The 21684-nt window shown below is 47.5% G+C and overlaps 1 long non-coding RNA gene across 3 annotated transcripts in view; it reads left to right on the top strand.

Annotated features, from left to right (window-relative positions):
- LOC311426372 overlaps nt 1-20528 on the top strand; it is a 265382-nt gene extending 244854 nt beyond the window's left edge. Inside the window, exons 5-6 of one of the 3 annotated variants that reach the window (XR_014686677.1) lie at nt 10965-11172; nt 20297-20528. This is a non-coding gene — a long non-coding RNA (uncharacterized lncRNA). Of the gene's footprint in view, nt 1-10964; nt 11173-17763; nt 17785-17922; nt 18116-20296 lie in introns of those variants that run through there. The other 2 variants (XR_014686678.1, XR_014686679.1) reach the window with 2 other exon arrangements.
- The last annotated feature ends 1156 nt before the right edge of the window (nt 20529-21684 follow it).

The following is a 21684-nucleotide window of genomic DNA, read 5'->3' as shown; positions in this document are numbered from 1 at the left end:
ATGTTTCATGGGCCCATCGAGCTACAAACAGCTCACCCTTACGTTCCCAGTCTAGGTCCACCTGAGCCACTTCAATTTTCGACGCTCGATCCACTTCTTTGTTGTTCTGATGTTCTTCAGTAGTGCGACTCTTGGGCATGTGGGCATCTACATGACGTACTTTAACATCCAGGTTTTCTACCCGGGCAGCAATATCTTGCCACAGGGTAGCAGCCCAGATAGGTTTACCTCTGCGCTGCCAGTTGCTCTCTTTCCATTGCTGCAGCCACCCCCACAGAGCATTTGCCACCATCCATGAGTCAGTATAAAGATACAATACTGGCCAATTTTCTCTTTTGGTGATATCTAGGGCTAGTTGTATGGCTTTTACTTCTGCATACTGACTCGACTCACCTTCCCCTTCCATGGCTTCTACAACTCGTCGTATGGGATTCCACACAGCAGCTTTCCATTTCCGATGGCTCCCTACCACATGGCAGGATCCGTCAGTAAACAACGCATACTGCTTTCTGTCTTCTGGCAACTCATTGTATGGTGGTGCCTCTTCAGCACGGGTTACCTCTTCTGTTGGCACTCCGAAATCTCTGCCTTCCGGCCAGTCCATAATCTCTTCCAGGATTCCTGGGCGATTGGGTTTTCCCATTCGAGCCCGCTGTGTAATTAACGCTATCCACTTACTCCATGTAGCATCAGTTGCATGGTGTGTAGTGGGAATTTTCTCTTTGAACATCCAATGTAACACAGGTAGCCGCGGTGCCAAGAGGAGCTGTGCCTCTGTACCCACAACTTCTGAAGCAGCTCGAACACCCTCATATGCTGTGAGTATTTCTTTTTCAGTTGGGGTGTAATTGGCTTCTGATCCTCGATAGCCCCGACTCCAGAAGCCCAGAGGTCGACCTCGAGTTTCTTCTGGGGTTTTCTGCCAAAGGCTCCAGGTGAGCCCATGCTCCCCAGCTGCAGTGTACAGTATATTTCGCACAGCTGGTCCAGTACGGACAGGCCCAAGGGCTACTGCACGAGCTATTTCTTGTTTGATTTGTTCAAATGCCTGTTGTTGCTCAGGGCCCCACTCAAAATAGTTTCTCTTTCGAGTCACTCGATATAGAGGACTCACAAGCTGACTATAGCCTGGCACATGCATTCTCCAGAATCCCACGAGGCCTAGGAAAGCTTGCGTTTCCTTTTTGCTAGTTGGCGGAGACATTGCTGTTATTTTATTGATCACATCCATTGGAATATGGCGACGTCCATCCTGCCATTTTACCCCCAAGAACTGGATTTCCTGTGTAGGCCCCTTGACCTTGCTCTTTTTAATGGCAAAACCAGCTTTCAGGAGAATTTGGATTATTTTCTTCCCTTTCTCAAAAACTTCTTCTGCTGTGTTGCCCCACACGAGGATGTCGTCAATGTACTGAAGGTGCTCAGGAGCTCCCCCTTGCTCCAGTGCAGACTGGATCAGTCCATGGCAAATGGTAGGGCTGTGTTTCCACCCCTGGGGCAGCTGATTCCAGGTGTATTGGATGCCCCTCCAAGTGAAGGCAAACTGCGGCCTGCATGCTGCTGCCAAAGGGATGGAGAAAAATGCATTAGCAATATCAATTGTGGCATACCACTTGGCTGCCTTTGACTCTAGTTCGTACTGAAGTTCTAGCATGTCCGGCACTGCAGCACTCAGTGGTGGCGTGACTTCATTCAGGCCTCGATAGTCCACTGTTAGCCTCCACTCGCCATTAGACTTTCGTACTGGCCATATAGGACTATTAAAGGGTGAGCGAGTCTTGCTGATTACTCCCTGACTCTCCAGTCGGTGAACCAACTCATGGATGGGAATCAGGGAGTCTCGGTTGGTGCGATATTGCCGTCGGTGCACCGTTGTGGTAGCAATTGGTACCTGTTGTTCTTCAACCTTCAGCAATCCTACAACAGAAGGGTCTTCTGAAAGGCCAGGCAGGGTAGACAGCTGCCTAATCTTCTCTGTGCTCAAAGCAGCTATGCCAAAAGCCCACCGGTATCCTTTTGGATCCTTGAAGTACCCTCTCTTGAGATAGTCTATGCCAAGGATACACGGAGCCTCTGGGCCAGTCACAATGGGATGCTTTTGCCACTCATTCCCAGTTAGACTCACTTCAGCTTCCAGTACAGATAGTTGTTGGGATCTCCCTGTCACTCCAGAGATACAGGTGAGTTCTGTCCCTTGGTAGCCTGATGGCATTAAGGTACATTGTGCGCCAGTGTCCACTAAAGCTTTGTATTCTTGTGGTTCTGATGTGCCAGGCCATCGGATCCACACAGTCCAATAAATCCGGTTATCCCTCTCCTCTACCTGGCCAGAGGCAGGGCCCCTCTAGTCCTGGCTGGAGTGTCTGCCACTTAATTCTTGCAAATGAGAGGTAGAGGTCCCTTCATCATGGTCAAGAATAACATCAGCTCTTCTACTGCCTCTGGGGTACTGCCCAATAGAAACTGGAGCAGCATTTCTCTTAGGAGCCCCTCTTCTTGCTGCTGTATTTCCTTTCAGTTCACGTACCCGAGCAGCTAGGGTTGAAGTAGGTACACCATCCCATTTCCTCATATCTTCCCCATGGTCACGCAGATAAAACCACAAGGTGCCACGTGGTGTACGTCTTGGGTACTCTCTCTCTTGAGCAGGCGAATGCTGATTCTTAGTGGCTGAAGTATCACTCTGTCTAGATGGGGGGGAATATACTTTCTCCACGAGCTTGTCAAGTCCTTTAGACAGTTTCTCCACAGCTGAGACACAGGACTGTAGCGGAGCAGAGAGATTGTCTTCATATTTTTGAAGCTGGCAGGAGACATCATACATTGTTGGTCCCATCCCCTCATCCCAGTGAATTGCTGCCAGGGTACTGGCATGTGCTGATGGTGCACTCCGCACAAATTTACGCCACATGGATGTTGTGCACTGGACTTCATCGGGGTCTTGAGGTGTCTGGGCATTGTCCAAATCACTATAAATCATCTCCCGCACAGCTAATTCCCGCAGATGTTGGAGACCTTTATCCATAGTGGTCCACTTGCCTATGTGATATACAATATCTTCCTTATGGGGATATCTTTCTTTGATAGCTGCCAGGAGTCATCTCCAGAGGCTGAGGGCCTGTGCTCCTCTCCCGATTACTTTGTCGATTACCCTTTCTCTAGAGAGGGATCCCAGCTGCTTGGCTTCATTGCCTTCTAGTTGTAGGCTACTGGCCCCAGCATCCCAGCATCAGAGCAGCCAAGTGAGGATGTGTTCACCTGGGCGTCGACCATAATCCTTTCGTATTTCTCGCATCTCACTCAGGGATAAGGATCGAGTGATTTCTGATTCCTTTATGATTTCCGTCTCGTCTTCTTGCTGTTTTTGTGACGGCTCTGCTTTAGAGGTGCCTGCCAATTCCCCTTCTCCCTCCTTCTTAGGAGAGCCTTCTTCCCTTACTAAACGAGCTGACCTCCGTTTCCATTGTTTTGACTTGACTATGGGGGCGACTGATACCATAGTTGGTTGGTCCTCTGGGTCAGCCACAGCGTGTGTTACTTGGTCATCAGATTCAGAGACTTCCTCCCTCTCTTCAAGTTGCTGGATGATGTTAAACAGTGTTTGATAGGAATAAACCAGGACCCAGCACAATGCTGCAAGCTGTCGTTCTCCGGCATTATCAGGATCAGGACATACAACTCTCAAACATTCTACCAAGTTTTTAGGATTTAGCACTTGCTCAGGGGTGAAGTTCAAAACTATTGGAGGAGACACTCGTGACAGGTATCTGCTAACATCATCCCACACACCGTGCCACTCACCACGAGACTGTTTCGGGACAGATTCCCAAATAAGTTTTCTAAACAATCGACTAATCTTAGAGAGAAAATGAAACCTGTTATTCAGAATTAGAAATAGCAATACATGGGTTACAGATGGATCTTCAAAATACTCCCAAACTGTTGTAATTAGCCCACTGTGAAAGAAGGGAAAGGTACCATTCCTGATATTATTAATAAACTGGTGTCCAGATGAGAAAAGGAAGGCAGTGTAGTTCTGAATATTCTCTGAAAGATAGTTTCCATGGGACCCAAATGATAACAGCGCAGAGCCTGAATTCCAGAGTAAAACCAAGGTCAGTGCTTGGCAGCACAGCAAATTAAAAAAAGTGAACACAGATTGTAGCACTTTGTCGGATCAGATATATAGGAGAAAGGAGAATATGACACGAATTGCATGACATATGAACAAAGCCATTATTATTAACAGGGCAAGGAACATGGTTACTAGCAAGCAAGTGTGTTAGTTGTATGCGTTTAATCAATTCTATTGTTATCTCAACCCTTCGAGCCCCACGTTGGGCGCCAAAAAGGACTGTGGTGGTTTTACCGTGCTGGGCAGCTAAACCCCACAACCGCTCTCTCACTCCCCCTCCTTTAGATGAGGAGGGGGAGAAGTAAAGCAAAGAACAACTCACGGGTTGAGATAAGGATAATTTAATTAAAGGGAAATAATTATAATAATTAAATAAAGACTACCATGAACTAAACAATTTAACTAAGGGGAAATAAAAAGGAAAGGGGAAAAAAGGGAGGAAAACAAACAAACAAAATAAATGAAAGCTATATGGAAGTGCAGAGGAAAGAAATTACTCTCTACTTCCCACAAATGAGCGATGATTGACCACGTCCTTGAAGCAAGGCCTCAACGCACGCAGCCGGTGTTCGAGAGGAGGACCGACGTCTTCTCAACGAGAGCCCACCCCTCCCCTCTTCTTCCTGTTTCCACCTTTTATTGCTGAGTGTGACACCACATGGTATGGAATATCCCTTTGATTGGTTTAGGTCAGCTGCCCTAGTGATGTTTCTCTCCTCACTTTTTTGCCCACCCCCTAGGAGGGTTAGAGAAAGGCCCAATGCTGTGCCACTGCTGCTCAGCAGTAGACACAACACTGGTGTAATAACACTGCTGTTCCAGCTACAAGTACAGAGTATGGCACTGTATGGGCTGCTGCTGGGAAAGTTAACATTCCAGCCAGACCCAGTACACGGTCACAGATTCAAAGTCCAAGAAGATCATGTCGGGGTCACCAATTTGTTATAAATGAAGTCTCAACTCAATCTGAATTTTGTAATATTTATACTTATGAAAGGTATAAAAGGTATAAAAGCTATAAAAGGTATAAAAGGCAAGTAAACAGTGCTGGGTGTGCGGGGAGTCTACGCTCCACCAACAAGCACACACGAACATCAAACATTCTAAATATCACAGAATCACAGAATCACAGAATTTCTAGGTTGGAAGAGACCTCAAGATCATCGAGTCCAACCTCTGACCTAACACTAACAGTCCCCACTAAACCATATCCCTAAGCTCTACATATAAACGTCTTTTAAAGACCTCCAGGGATGGTGACTCCACCACTTCCATGGGCAGCCTGTTCCAATGCCTAACAACCCTTTCGGTAAAGAAGTTCTTCCTAAGATCCAGCCTAAAACTCCCCTGGCAGAAGTTTAGCCCATTCCCCCTCATCCTGTCACCAGGCACGTGGGAGAATGGACCAACCCCCACCTCTCTACAGCCTCCTTTAAGGTACCTGTAGAGAGCGATAAGGTCGCCCCTGAGCCTCCTTTTCTCCAGGTTGAACAAGCCTAGCTCCCTCAGCCGCTCCTCGTAGGACTTGTTCTCCAGACACCTCACCTGCTTTGTTGCCCTTCTCTGGACTCACTCAAGCACCTCGATGTCCTTCTGTAGTGGGTTTACATGGCAAGGTTTTGTTAGCAGGGGGCCATAGGTGTAGTTTCTGTGAGAAGGATCTAGAAGCTGCCCCATGTTTGGTAAGGCCCCCACTGTTGACCCAAGCCGAGCCAATAAGCGATGTATTTTTGCACCTCTGTGAGAGCATATTTAAGACAGGGAAAAAAAAACGCTGCGCCACACACAGCAGTTGGGAGAGTGAGAGGAGTGAGGAAAAGCCTTGCAGGTGCCAAGGTCAGTGAAGAAGGAGGGGGAGAGGTGCTCCAGGCACCGGAGCAGAAGTCCCCTGTGGCCTGTGGTGAAGACCATGGTGAAGCAGGATGTCCCCCTGCAGCCCATGGAGTACCACGGTGGAGCAGGGTTCCACGCTGCAGCCCGTGGAGGAGACCATGGTGGAGAAGGTAGCCCTTCACCGACAGAGACTGCCGCCTGTGGAAGACCCCTGCCGGAGCAGATTCCGGGCCGGACCTGTAGCCCGTGGAGAGGAGACCATGCAGGAGCAGGTGACCTGGCAGGAGCTGCTGCCCATGGGGGAGCCAGGTTGGAGCAGTTTTCTCCTGAGGGATGGACCCCGTGGTATGGACCCATATCTGGAGCAGTTCTGGAAGAGCTGCTGCCTGTGGGAAGCCCACGCCGGATCAGTTCATCAAGGACTGTATCCTGTGGGTGGGACCCCACAGCACAGGGGACGAGAGTGACCGAGAAGGAACGACAGAGAAGCCCTGTAGACTGACCATAACCGCCATTCCCCCATTCCCCTGCGCTGCTCGGGGGGAGGAGGTGGAAGAGGGTGGATGATGGGGAAGGTGCTTTTGGTTTCTTTCCTTTCTTTCTCACTTCTCTAGCTTGTTAGTAATGAGCAATAAATCTTACTATCTCCTTATGCCGAGTCTGTTTTTCCAATGTCTAACAACCCTTTTGGTAAAGAAGTTCTTCCTAACATCCAACCTAAAACTCCCCTAGCGCAACTTTAGCCCATTCCCCCTCATCCTGTCACCAGGCACGTGGGAGAACAAACCAACCCCCACTTCGCTACAGCCTCCTTTAAGGTACCTGTAGAGAGCAATTAGGTCATCCATTCCTCTCCCAGCCTGTAGCTCTGCTTGGGGTTATTGCGCCCCAGGTGCAGGACCTGGTACTTGGCCTTGTTGAACTTCATGCAGTTGACCTCAGCCCATCGGTCCAGCCTATCCAGATCCTCCTGCAGAGCCTTCCTACCCTCAAGCAGATCAACACACGCACCTAACTTGGTGTCATCTGCAAACTTACTGAGGGTGCACTCAGTGCCCTCATCCAGATCATCGATGAAGATATTAAAGAGGACCGGCCCCAGCATCGAGCCCTGGGGAACGCCACTAGTGACTGGCCTCCAACTGGACTTGACTCCATTCACCACGATTCTTTGGGCCCGGCTATCCAGACAGTTTCTAACCCAATGAATCGTACGCCAGTCCAAGCCAAGAGCAGCCAGTTTCTTGAGGAGAATGCTGTGGGAGACGGTGTCAAAAGCCTTGCTGAAGTCAAGATAGACCACATCCACAGCCTTTCCCTCATCCACCCAGTGCATCACTTTGTCATAGAAGGTCAGGTTCGTCAAGCAGGACCTGCCTTTCATAAACCCATGCTGACTGGGCCTGATCGCCTGCTTGCCCTGCAAGTGCTGTGTGATGATTCTCAAGATAATCTGCTCCATGAGCTTCCCTGGCACTGAGGTCAAACTGTAGTAGTTCCCTGGGTCTGCCCTCCAGCCCTTCTTGTAGATGGGCGTCACGTTTGCTAGCTGCCAGTCAACTGGGACCTCCCCCGATAGCCAGGACTGTTGATAAATGATGGAAAGTGGCTTGGCCAGCTCCTCTGCCAGTTCTCTCAGTATCCTCGGGTGGATCCCATCCGGCCCCATCGACTTGTGCACATCCAAGTGCCGTAGCAGGTCGCCAACTAGTTCTTCGTGGACAGTGAGGGCCACATCCTGCTCCCCATCCCCTTCCGCCAGCTCAGGGTACTGGGTATCCAGAGAACAACCGGTGTTGCCGCTAAAGACTGAGGCAAAGAAGGCATTAAGCACCTCCGCCTTTTCCTCATCTTTTGTAACTAGGTTTCCCCCCGCATCCAGTAAAGGATGGAGATTCTCCTTAGTCCTCCGTTTTGCGTTGATGTATTTGTAAAAAGATTTTTTCTTGTCTTTAACGGCAGTAGCCAGATTGAGCTCCAGATGAGCATTGGCCTTTCTAATTTTGTCCCTGCACAGCCTCGCAACATCCTTATAGTCCTCCTCAGTGGCCCGCCCTTTTTTCCAAAGATTATAAACCCTCTTTTTTCTCCTAAGCTCAAGATGCAACTCTCTGTTGAGCCAGGCCGGTCTTCCACGCCGGCTCGTCTTTGGGCACGTGGGGACAGACCGCTCCTGCGCCATTAAGATTTCCTTCTTGAAGAACGCCCAGCCTTCCTGAACTCCTCTGCCCTTCAGAACCGCCTCCCAAGGGACTCTACCAACTAGTGTCCTGAACAGCTCAAAGTCAGCCCTCTGGAAGTCCAATACAGCGGTTTTACTGGTCCCCTTCCTGGCCTTGCCAAGAATAGAGAACTCCACCATTTCGTGGTCACTCTGTCCAAGACAGCTTCCGACAGCCACATCTCCCACCAGTCCTCTGTTTGTGAAGAGAAGGTCTAGCGGGGCACCTCCCCTGGTAGGCTCACTAACCAGCTGCGTCAGGAAGCTATCTTCCAGAAACCTCCTAGACTGCTTTCTCTGGGCTGTGTTGTGCTTCCAGGATATGTCTGGGAAGTTGAAGTCCCCCTCAAGAACAAGCGCCGATGATTTTGCAACTTCTGTCAGCTGCCTGTAGAACTCCTCATCTGTTTCCTCATCCTGGTTCGGCAGTCTATAACAGACCCCGACCAGGACGCTAGCCTTGTTGGCCTTCCCGCTGATCCTAACCCAAAGGGACTCAACCTTGTCATTCCCAGCCTCGAGTTCCACAACATCAAAAGATTCTCTAATATAGAGAGCCACACCACCACCGCTTCTGTGCTGCCTGTCCCTTCTGAAGAGCTTATAGCCAGACATTGCAGCACTCCAGTCATGAGAGTGGTCCCACCATGTCTCCATGATGGCAACCAAGTCGTAGCCTGCCTGCTGCACGATGGCTTCCAGCTCCTCCTGTTTGTTACCCATGCTGCGTGCATTAGTGTAGATGCATTTCAGCTGGGCCATTGCCTTCTCCCCTGGCCTTGCCATTGTTCCCCCTGGCACAGCTCCAACAAGCCTTATTTCAGCCCCATCCCCCATCTTACCTAGTTTAAAGCCCTCTCAATGAGCCTCGCCAGCTCCTGGCCCACGATCCGTTTTCCCCTTAGAGATAGAGACCCGTCTGCGGCCATCAGGCCGGGTGCCGTGTAAAGCGCCCCATGGTCAAAAAAAAACAAGATTTCTGTGCTGGCACCAGCCTCTGAGCCATGTGTTTATCAGGTGGGCTTTTTGTGTCCTGTCGGTACCCCTCCCTGCCACCGTAGGGATGGATGAAAACACCACCTGTACTCCCGCTCCATCCACTAATCGCCCCAGCCCCCTAAAGTCCCGCTTGATAGCCTTGAGGCTTCTCTCTTCAATGTCATCACTGCCCGCCTGGACTATCAAAAGAGGATAATAGTCAGAGGGGCAAACCAAGTTGGGAAGCTTCCTGGCAACGTCCCTGACCCTGGCCCCAGGGAGGCAGCAGACTTTCCTACGGGTAGGGTCAGGCCGACAAATAGGGCCCTCTGTTCCCCTGAGAAGAGAGTCTCCCACAACAATAACCCTTCTTTCTGTCTTGGTGGAGGCAGTCCTGAGGCGTGGAGTTGACTTCCTCACCCAAGGCATCCTCCTGGGTACACTTTCTACCTCATTCTCACCCACTGGTCTTTCAAGCTCCAGGGCCTCAAATCTGTTGTATAAGGGCACCTGGGAAGGCGGGGCTGGAAGGGGAGGGCATCTCCTGTGAGGTCGAGCAGGGACCTGTCTCCATTCCTCCTCAACTCCCAGGTCCCCTCTCTCTGCACGACGGCGACACGGCAGTGGGTCCACCCCCATTTGGGATGTCTCACCCTGGTACCTCTCCTTGAGACCCTGCAGTGAGTTGCTCCACCAGTCTATCTCCCACTCGCACTCCCTGATATCCCTCAACCTCTCCACCTCCTCCTTGAGCTCTGCCACCATGTGGACCAGGTCGTCCACCTGCTCGCACCTCATGCACGCAGTTTCTCTGCCTCCCGCTGATGGCAGCAACAGGCTCAGACACTCCCTGCATCCAGTGACCTGAACTGCTGCGTTTTTGAACGGAGTAGTCAGTCTGGGTGTGTACTGTCTTTCTGGAGAGTGCCTGGTGGACACCATTGCAGCCTAGCTAACGGCTGTCATTACAGGAGGTGTTCGTATGGGCGGGGGAGAGCACTCTGCCCTTCCTGCTCGCCCTGCCTGCAGGAACTGCAGCACTAACTGCCACGCCACTCCCTTCTGACACGCCAAGCCCTGTTTGCCCACCCTGTTTGCTGTGCTCCTGGTCGCTCGCACTCCCTAGGGGCAGCTTTTGAACGGCCGGGGAGGGGGCGCTGCTGGCTCCGCCTACGCCTCGCCAGCCTCCCTCACGAGGGCTGCCAGGTCCTGGTGGCTCCCTCAAGTAGGCTCGATGCCGGAAAAATTAGCCCTGCCTGGCCCGATCACCTGCTCCGCTGCAGAACGCGTCTGCCCCGGAGCCGATCGCCTCGGCAAGTGGCCAGTCATATAATACTGGACCATTTTTAATTTACTCTTTCATTTTCTGGGGCCCCTATTGTTCCAATTTCTAATCATTATTCCTAATGGACTTTCTGGTAATTTGCTCCCTTTCTTCTGGTCCTTGGTCTTCAATTCTGTCTGACCCATCTGGGAATTTTACTATGGCAATTCCCACAGCCCTTGGTTACCTTAGTAAGAGTGTCTTGCAGGGGGTTTACGACCTATCACCCACCCACGAATCCTATAGAAATCGCTTCGGTCCTTCACCAGCCAAGTCCCTCACGGGAGACTGGAACCGCGGTTAGAAGATCTCCACACTCGCTTCGGAACTAAGTTCCGTCTCAGTCACACTCTTACACACACAGACAACCGAATCCCACCCAACCAAACGGTATACTCCTTAAATACTTACGACTCCGTCGTCTTCGTTCGTCTCTTTGCACGCAGAATTACGGGCAAAATACAGTGCTGCAGCTGTCAAGTGTGGGAATAGAAATGTTGTTTTTGCAGAGTTGCATTGTTTAGAAGGAGGGAATGTGGTACTGAGATATGCTTACAGTGATAAGAAAGTTTAGCAGGCGACCTTGTAAAATGCAGACAATCAGACTCCTTAGGACAATTAGGTGAAAATCATGGTGTCAAGTCAAGTCAGATAAGTGAAGAAACATTACCACTTCAAGCAGTAAAAATGTCAAAAGAAATTTGAAATTTAACAGGCCAGCAACTGAAGGCCATGCATTGTTTGTGAAGCATCAGATAGATTGTGAACCTGGATTACCCACTCAGTGGGGAAACAGGGGAGGGTCCTGCCATCAAAAGGTATATAAACTGTGTTTTGGAACTAGTAGATGCGCTCTCTCCTGCTTGTGGGGCGCCCGCCATTGCAATCGCGAATAAATTACTACTTCACTGAGATCCTTGCCTGAGCCTAAGTTATTGGCTACGGAGTGTTTCTCACAATTTGGGGGCTCGTCCGGGATCCAGTCACCTACTGGGGAGCCCCACGGCCGCAGCAGCAGGAAGGCATGCCCCGCTGATTTCAGCGGTCCTGTGCATCGACGGTGGCGGTTCTGCGGAAAGCTGACAGAGGGCCCGAGACTGGTTAAAGAGGCAGGATGCATGAAGTAGTGGGGAAAGGAAGAAGGTAGGCACTCCGGGTTTTTAAGAATCAATCCGGTAACTCTGTGCACAGACCAAGGTAAGAAATATTAAGTATTGCCTTGGGGGTCGGGTGATCTGGTGTATGGTAAGCCCTTGCACGGGGAAGTGCTGGCACTACACCAGGGGAATCTGGTGTACGGTAATCCTTGCACGGGGAAGTGCTTGGAAGTACACCAGGGAATCTGGTAAACTCAGGTGTGCGGTAACTCTGGCACGGGGAAGTGCTTGGCGGTACACCCCCATCTTTCAGTATGTTGGTGTGTGGTACACTGCAGAAGGGAAAATTCTGTAGCACATACTGGCGAGGGTTAGGAAAAATGGGAAAATATGAGTTCCAGGGGACAGGGAGATATCCCTGGGGGAGTGCCTACTAATAGTTCTTCCTGAAGAATGATAAGAAATTGGAAACATAATCCCAAAATTAGAGGGATTGTAAAAGAAAAGTAATTAAAAAAAAAAAAAAAAAGGTTAAATATTGTGTATCAGTCTGGACAAAAGAACCAATTAAGGAAACAGCAGTATTTTGGCCAAAATATGGGTCTGATGAAAATTCAGGCTTTAAATTTATGTGTAAACAATAAGATTCCTTTTTCAGAGAAGGAGCCAAGTTATGCTCCCTATAATCTTAATATTGAACTGGTGGCAGCAGCAGTCACTCCAGGAAGGGAGACAGGGACTGTAATTAACACTGTCCCTAAAGAAGTATCATACTCTAGGCTCTGACAAGAATTAGAACAAGGTAGAAGATATATTGAGAATTTTGCCTTCCCTGATACTAACAGTACTAACACTAACTGCATATCCTCTTAGGTGAACTACCCCCTCCTCCTTACCAGCAGAGAGGTTAGGACTTTTAAGAAGGAGAGGAAGTCTTTATTCGAGGACCCCAACAGACTAGTTGAACAATTAGACCAGTTCCTACGACCTGATTTACACTCTTGGGGGAGGGAATTATGTCTATAAGTATGTTGTTTACAGGGAAAGAAATGGGAATGATCAGGAGGAGAGCTGCTATACAAGAATGGGAAAGAGCTCATCCTCCAGGACCAGGGGTAATACCGGCAGGGCAGAAATACCCACTTGCCAATCCTGGCTGGAATAATAATAGTGTGCAACACAGAAATCATAAGAGAGACTTGGGGTCAGAATGAGAAAGTAATTGGGGATGAGTCCTGAGGACCCGGTATCCCAAGGGCTCTTGAAAGTTCATTGTGTGATTAAAGCCTGGCAGGATACTCAGAAAATGTTTCAGAAGGTGGGGGGATGTAGTGAACAGTCACTGGGGGACCCTCCTGCGGGAGGCCCTGGAGGTGTGTGTCCGGAGGGGAGATAAGAAGGAAAAAAAAAAAAAAGAGAGCAAAACTAATAGTATTGACAGTGCAGCGGGTAGTGAGGCAGAGGGTTGGAGAAAGATGAAGAAAATCTTCAGGGGGAGTCAGGGCCAGGATGGAAAGGAGAGGAAGAGAGAAGAAGGAATGGCAGGCAAAGAAGGCTGCCTGTGTTGTGGCCCGAATCCTAGCAGGGACAGGCTTTGATAAGATGTTTTAAGTGTGGCCAGGCTGGCCACTTCGAATAGGAATATCTGGAGTGGAAGAAGGAGGAAAGAAGGAAAATGGGATGAAATATACTATATTGATATGTTGTTTCAGTATCTTGGAGGGAAAAGGTATGGAATTAAGTTGGACCCTGACAGCCTTTGGTGCTGGTATTAGAAAAGTACAGGCTGGAGAAAGATGAAGGAAGTGTTAAAAGGGTTGCTGAAGGTGTTAAAGGTGTGGCATGTAATATTTAACAGAGCTGTTTGAAGTTGAATGAGCAGGGAAAGAGGATGTAGGCATTATCTAAGTAACAGTTGTGGGAATAGAAATGTTGTTTTTGCAGAGTTACATTGTTTAGAAGGAGGGAATGTGGTACTGAGATATGCTTACAGTGATAAGAAAGTTTAGCAGGCGACCTTGTAAAATGCAGACAATCAGACTCCTTAGGACAATTAGGTGAAAATCACGGTGTCAAGTCAAGTCAGATAAGTGAAGAAACATTACCACTTCAAGCAGTAAAAATGTCAAAAGAAATTTGAAATTTAACAGGCTGGCGACTGAAGGCCATGCATTGTTTGTGAAGCATCAGATAGATTGTGAATCTGGATTACCCACTCAGTGGGGAAACAGGGGAGGGTCCTGCCATCAAAAGGTATATAAACTGTGTTTTGGAACTAGTAGATGCGCTCTCTCCTGCTTGTGGGGCGCCCGCCATTGCAATCGCGAATAAATTACTACTTCACTGAGATCCTTGCCTGAGCCTAAGTTATTGGCTACGGAGTGTTTCTCACAATTTGGGGGCTCGTCCGGGATCCAGTCACCTACTGGGGAGCCCCACCGCCGCAGCAGCAGGAAGGCATGCCCCGCTGATTTCAGCGGTCCTGTGCATCCACGGTGGCGGTTCTGCGGAAAGCTGACAGAGGGCCCGAGACTGGTTAAAGAGGCAGGATCCGTGAAGTAGTGGGGAAAGGAAGAAGGTAGGCACTCCGGGTTTTTAAGAATCGATCCGGTAACTCTGTGCACAGACCAAGGTAAGAAATATTGAGTATTGCCTTGGGGGTCGGGTGATCTGGTGTATGGTAAGCCCTTGCACGGGGAAGTGCTGGCACTACACCAGGGGAATCTGGTGTACGGTAATCCTTGCACGGGGAAGTGCTTGGAAGTACACCAGGGAATCTGGTAAACTCAGGTGTGCGGTAACGCTGGCACGGGGAAGTGCTTGGCGGTACACCCCCATCTTTCAGTACGTTGGTGTGTGGTGCACTGCAGAAGGGAAAATTCTGTAGCACATACTGGCGAGGGTTAGGAAAAATGGGAAAATATGAGTTCCAGGGGACAGGGAGATATCCCTGGGGGAGTGCCTACTAATAGTTCTTCCTGAAGAATGATAAGAAATTGGAAACATAATCCCAAAATTAGAGGGATTGTAAAAGAAAAATAATTTAAAAAAAAAAAAAAAGGGTTAAATATTGTGTATCAGTCTGGACAAAAGAACCAATTAAGGAAACAGCAGTATTTTGGCCAAAATACGGGTCTGATGAAAATTCAGGCTTTAAATTTATGTGTAAACAATAAGATTCCTTTTTCAGAGAAGGAGCCAAGTTATGCTCCCTATAATCTTAATATTGAACTGGTGGCAGCAGCAGTCACTCCAGGAAGGGAGACAGGGACTGTAATTAACACTGTCCCTAAAGAAGGATCGTACTCTACTCTCTGGCAAGAATTAGAACAAGGTAGAAGATATGTTGAGAATTTTGCCTTCCCTGATACTAACAGTGCTAACACTAACTGTGTATCCTCTTAGGTGAACTACCCCCTCCTCCTTACCAGCAGAGAGGTTAGGACTTTTTAAGAAGGAGAGGAAGTCTTTATTCAAGGACCCCAACAGCCTAGCTGAACAATTAGACCAGTTCCTACGACCTGATTTATACTCTTGGGGGAGGGAATTATGTCTATAAGTATGTTGTTTACAGGGAAAGAAATGGGAATGATCAGGAGGAGAGCTGCTATACAAGAATGGGAAAGAGCTCATCCTCCAGGACCAGGGGTAATACCGGCAGGGCAGAAATACCCACTTGCCAATCCTGGCTGGAATAATAATAGTGTGCAACACAGAAATTATATGAGAGACTTAGTGTCAGAATGAGAAAGTACTTGGGGATGAGACCTGAGGACCCAGTATCCCAAGGGCTCTTGAAAGTTCATTGTGTGATTAAAGCCTGGCAAAATACGCAGAAAATGCTTCAGAAGGTGGGGGGAATGTAGTCAACAGTCACTGGGGGACCCTCCTGCGGGAGGCCCTGGAGGGGTGTGTCTGGAGGGGAGATAAGAAGGGAAAAAAAAAAAAAAAAAAAAAAAAAAAAAAAGATCGAAACTAATGGTATTGACAGTGCAGCGGGTAGTGAGGCAGAGGGTTGGAGAAAGATGAAGAAAATCTTCAGGGGGAGTCAGGGCCAGGATGGAAAGGAGAAGAAGAGAGATGAAGGAATGGCAGGCAAAGAAGGCTGCCTGTGTTGTGGCCCGAGTCCTAGCAGAGACAGGCTTTGATAAGATGTTTTAAGTGTGGCCAGGCTGGCCACTTCGAATGGGAATATCTGGAGTGGAAGAAGGAGGAAAGAAGGAAAATGGGATGAAATATGCTATATTGATATGTTGTTTCAGTATCTTGGAGGGAAAAGGTATGGAATTAAGTTGGACCCTGACTGAGCCTTTGGTGCTGGTATTAGAAAAGTACAGGCTGGAAAAAGATAAAGGAAGTGTTAAAAGAGTTGCTGAAGGTGTTAAAGGTGTGGCATGTAATATTTAACAGAGCTGTTTGAAGTTGAATGAGCAGGGAAAGAGGATGTAGGCATTATCTAAGTAACAGTCTAGAAGTTATGGTATATTTGCATATTTGCTGTGGTGTTTGTTCAGTTTCCCAAGCATCGGGGAGGGGGGAACAGCCTGCTCCACCAGGGGCCTCTCCAGCGGCCGCAGGGGGGGCTTCGGCTCCAGCGCCTGGAGCGCCTCCTCCCCCTCCTTCTGCACTGACTTTGGTGTCTGCGGGGGGGTTTCTCGCTCTCCCAACTGCTGTTGAGCAGCAGGCTTTTGTTTCTTTGTTTGTTTGTTTTCGTGGATGTGTTCTCACAGAGGCACGGACTGTGTTGCTCATGGCTTGGCTCTGGGCAGCAGTGGGCCCCTTAGGGCCAGATGAAATTGTCCCTTATCTGCCACGGGGAGGCTTCCGGGTTTTTTTTTCTCACGGGGGCTGCCACTGCAGTTTCCCACCCCCCTGCTCACAGCCCCCGAACCTTGCCATCAAACCCAATACACTGGGGAACAGCTAGGTCATTACTGACCTGTAAAGTATCAGGGATTAAATTAACTAATGAAACCCTAAAAAGTGGGGCTGGGATAACAGTGCCACTTTGGGGGGGATACCAAGCTGATACTAGGGGATAAAATGATCACTGGGTAATTATTGTATGTACCCAAGGCAAGGACTAATTTGTTGGGAAGGGATTTGATGATTAAATTGGGCATTCAAATAGTAAATTGTTAGACTGGAATAACAGTGTTATTAATGGAGTGCTCTCTGGCCCTGAGAGCAAACATACATGTATATTCACCTCTGACTGGAAAGACCCTGAAATGGGGGCGGAAGCAACAATATAGGTGGACAATTTTACCTCAGGGGTTTACAGGGACACCTATCTATTTGGGTAAGATCTAAAAAAAAAAGAAAAAAAAAAAAAAAAAAAGGAGATTTTGGAGCAATTACAACCTCCCAAGGAGGTATTAATGTTAACAAATATGTGGATCGTTTTCTATTGTCAGGACAGGAGAAAAGAGTTGTGAAGGAAGCTACTAACAAGCTATTCAACTTTCTGGGAAAGCAGGGCTTGGGAGTATTAATAAATAAATAAATAAATAAATTACAATATAGAGAAAGAGAAGTCAGGTATTTAAGGCATCTAATGTCTGAAGGAAAACAGAATAAATGCAGAGAGGATTCAGGGAATTGTTGAAAATTAAGAAAGAACTAAAAAGTTTTAAAAGAAAGATATTTTTTAAGGAATCAGGAGCCATGAAGTCTGAAGGAAAATCGATACTCCCTGATGGGAGAGAAATGCTGAATAAAGTGATAATGAGGCAAATATTAACTGTTTTACATCAGAAGAGTCATTAGGAGGTGCAAGCAATGTGTGATGTTGTGCTAAGAAAGTATGTCTGTGTAGGAATATACACTTTAGGGAAGCACATATGTAGAGGATGTACCATATGTCAAAAGGTAAATAAAAAGGTGTTCTGTAACCCATCTAGAGGGGGACGGGAGCCAGGGGTTTGACCTTTCCAAAGTATACAGGTAAATTTTACTGAGTTACTTGTTTGTCCTAATTGACCACGTGACTAGATGGGTGTAAGCTTTACTGCAAGGGTTAAAGCAGGCCTTAGAGATTGAGTGGGATTTTCACAGCCCCTGGCACCCCTCCTCTTCTGGGAAGGTGGAGCGAATGAATCAGACATTAAAGAAGCAATTAACTAAACTAGTGTTAGAAACCCAACTTCCTTGGGTAAAATGCTTACTCCTACAGGTTTAAACAGCACCAAGAAAGGATATAGGAATTTCACCATATGAGATGCTGTTCAGATTGCCCTATCTGGGCAGAAGGGATGAGATACCACAATTCAAAATAAGAGAGTTTCCTTAAGAACTGTATTCTGGGGTTGTCCTCTTCTTTGTCATCTCTCAGGACCTGTGGGTTGTTGGCTCAAACCCCACCTTTGGAATTCCCCATTCACCACCATCATCCAGGAAACTGGGTCCTGATTCGGACCTGGAAAGAGTCAACTCCGGCCTGAATGGGAAGGACAATTACTGACCACTGAAACAGCCGTAAGAACTGCGGAAAAAGGTTGGACTCACTATACTCGAGCATCTGTCGACGCTAGTACCTGGGAAGCTGTTCCTACAAAAGACTTGTTGGAAGTTGAAACTGAAGAGAAAAATCTCGTAGTGGACTCTGAGCAGGATAAGAGCTTACAATTGTAAACTAACCTTTTATTTTCACAGGTAACTAACGAGTGTGACTTGTGATTGAGAGAAAGGACAGACCTATAGCGAACTGCAGTGCTCCCAAGGGGGGGGTTGTTATAGTAGTAGTGTACATCTTATTTTTGTATCGATAATTATTTGGAAACCTAAGGTTTAAAAATAATGACAGGGGAAAATTGATTATTAATTTTGTTTTTAGTGATTCTAGGCCTCAGAGAAGGCCTTGGTCAATTGGTAACTTGGAAAAGGCATGACCAGATAATAGCAAAAACGGGATACCCCATCAAAATATGGGTGACTGTGACAGAGGGTTATGTACCACAAGCCGTCACGTTTGATGCTTGTGAGGTGTTAGCTTGTGGAGATTTAAATGCCCAATGACAATTGAACAGAAAGAACAAATAACTGGGAGAGACACAACAGCCAGATTGAGAATAGCTGTATGGAAACAATCCTCTATTGCCATCAGAGAAAGGGAGAAACTCAAGGAGAAAACAGGAGAGTAAACAGGAGGCCCTCTGAAATGTGGCAGTTCAAACATTTGAGATTCAAACAGGGTATGGGGACGTGAATGCCTGGATAGAATGGGTCAAATATACTGTCCAGAGTCTCAATCGTAGCTACTGCTATGCTTGTGCCTCGGGATGACCGATTGCCCAGATAGTGCCCTTCCCATGGGGGTGGACCAAAGACTCCCAAGGGATGCGATGTATGATTGCGTTGTACCAAGAAAAGACTGCCTGGGGAAATGAGGCCTGTAAGTCTCTCTTTGCTGTTTCTTGCATGATAGCAATATCGCAGTTCCCCCTGCATTCTCTACAGCTATAGGTAACCATACAGCTTGCCTCTCACAGCAGGGTGTGAGTGCTACCTGGCATCTGGGAGAATTTGCCTTGTGCTACCAAGGACTTGATGGGAAACTGCTCAAGACTAGAGATCCCCAGGGCAGATCTCTGGTGGTACAGTGGAGGGAAGATCTTACGGTCCACCCTACCATCTAATTGGGAAGGCACTTGTGCACTTGTTCAATCAGTTATACCCTTCACCCTGGCATTTGAAAGAGAAACATCACAAATACCCAGAAGAAGTAAAGGAGGCTTAGGAATATCATTTGATGATAGAGTATACATAGATTCTGTTGGGGTACCTAGAGGAGTTCGGGATGAATATAAAGCCAGAAATTAAATTGCTGCAGGGTTTGAGTTACTGTTCTGGTGGGTAACAATCAATAAAAATGTGGATTGGATTAATTATTTCTATTATAATCAGCAGAGATTCATCAATTATACCAAGGATGTGATGAGAGGAATCGCTGAACAACTAGATGCCATCAGCAAAATGGCTTGGGAAAACAGGATAGCATTAGATATGATGCTTGTGGAGAAGGGTGGTGTATGCGTGATGCTGGGCAACCATTGTACTTTTATCCGTAACAATACTGCCCCGGATGGCACAGTAACAAGAGCATTGCAAGGGCTTACCACCCTTGCCAATGAATTAGCAGAAAATTCGGGAGCAGACACTTCCATCACAGGATGGTTGAAATCTTGGTTTGGTAAATGGAAAGGGATGGTAATGTCCATATTTACATCCTTGATTATAGTAGCAGGAGTTTTGACAGCTATTGGCTGTTGCGTTATCCCCTGTGTAAGGGGACTTGTCCAGCGGTTAATTGAAACCACATTATTGAAACAAATGACCATAGATCCACCACCCTACTCAGATAAAATGATATTAGAGGAAATGGAGAGCAAAGAAAGTGAAGAAGAGGAAGATATTTACCAAATTACACTTAAAATAAATAAATAAATAAAAATAAAAAGAGTTTTTGCAAAAATCAACAGTTTATAAAAAAAAGAAAAGGGGGGAATTGTGGGAATAGAAATGTTGTTTTTGCAGAGTTACATTGTTTAGAAGGAGGGAATGTGGTACTGAGATATGCTTACAGTGATAAGAAAGTTTAGCAGGCGACCTTGTAAAATGCAGACAATCAGACTCCTTAGGACAATTAGGTGAAAATCACGGTGTCAAGTCAAGTCAGATAAGTGAAGAAACATTACCACTTCAAGCAGTAAAAATGTCAAAAGAAATTTGAAATTTAACAGGCCGGCGACTGAAGGCCATGCATTGTTTGTGAAGCATCAGATAGATTGTGAATCTGGATTACCCACTCAGTGGGGAAACAGGGGAGGGTCCTGCCATCAAAAGGTATATAAACTGTGTTTTGGAACTAGTAGATGCGCTCTCTCCTGCTTGTGGGGCGCCCGCCATTGCAATCGCGAATAAATTACTACTTCACTGAGATCCTTGCCTGAGCCTAAGTTATTGGCTACGGAGTGTTTCTCACACAGTCTAGAAGTTTTGGTATATTTGCATATTTGCTGTGGTGTTTGGTCAGTTTCCCAAACATCGGGGAGGGGGGAACAGCCTGCTCCACCAGGGGCCTCTCCAGCGGCCGTAGGGGGGCTTCGGCTCCAGCGCCTGGAGCGCCTCCTCCCCCTCCTTCTGCACTGACTTTGGTGTCTGCGGGGGGGGGTTTCTCGCTCTCCCAACTGCTGTTGAGCAGCAGGTTTTTGTTTGTTTCTTTGTTTGTTTGTTTTCGTGAATGTGCTCTCACAGAGGCAAGGACTGTATTGCTCATGGCTTGGCTCTGGGCAGCAGTGGGCCCCTTTGGGGCCAGATGAAATTGTCCCTTATCTTCCACGGGGAGGTTTCTGGGTTTTTCTCACGGGGGCTGCCACTGCAGTTTCCCACCCCTACACCCCTCACACCCCCCTGAACCTTGCCATCAAACCCAATACACTGGGGAACAGTTAGGTCATTACTGACTTGTAAAGTATCAGGGATTAAATTAACTAATGAAACCCTAAAAAGTGATGGGGGTAGAAGGGGCTGGGATAACAGTGCCACTTTTGGGGGATACCAAGCTGAGACCAGGGGATAAAATGATCACTGGGTAATTATTGTATGTACCCAAGGCAGGGACTAGCTTGTTGGGAAGGGATTTGATGATTAAATTGGGCATTCAAATAGTAAATTGTTAGACTGGAATAATAGTGTTATTAATGGAGTGCTCTCTGGCCCTGAGAGCAAACATACATGTATATTCACCTCTGACTGGAAAGACCCTGAAAAGGGGGCCGAAGCAACAATATAGGTGGACAATTTTACCTCAGGGGTTTACAGGGCCACCTATCTATTTGGGTAAGTTCTAAAAAAAGTTCTAAAAAAAGATTTTGGAGCAATTGCAACCTCCCAAGGAGGTATTAATGTTAACAAATATGTGGATCGTTTTCTATTCTCAGGACAGGAGAAAAGAGTTGTGAAGAAAGCTACTAACAAGCTATTCAACTTTCTGGGAAAGTAGGGCTTGGGAGTATTGAAAAATAAATTACAATATAGAGAAAGAGAAGTCAGGTATTTAAGGCATCTAATGTCTGAAGGAAAACAGAATAAATGC

This window comes from Aythya ferina (assembly GCF_964211825.1).
Source record: "Aythya ferina genome assembly, chromosome: W".
Lineage (NCBI taxonomy): Eukaryota > Metazoa > Chordata > Aves > Anseriformes > Anatidae > Aythya > Aythya ferina.
The sequence above is the reverse complement of the archived record's forward strand: the minus strand, read 5'-3'. Positions and strand labels throughout refer to the sequence as shown.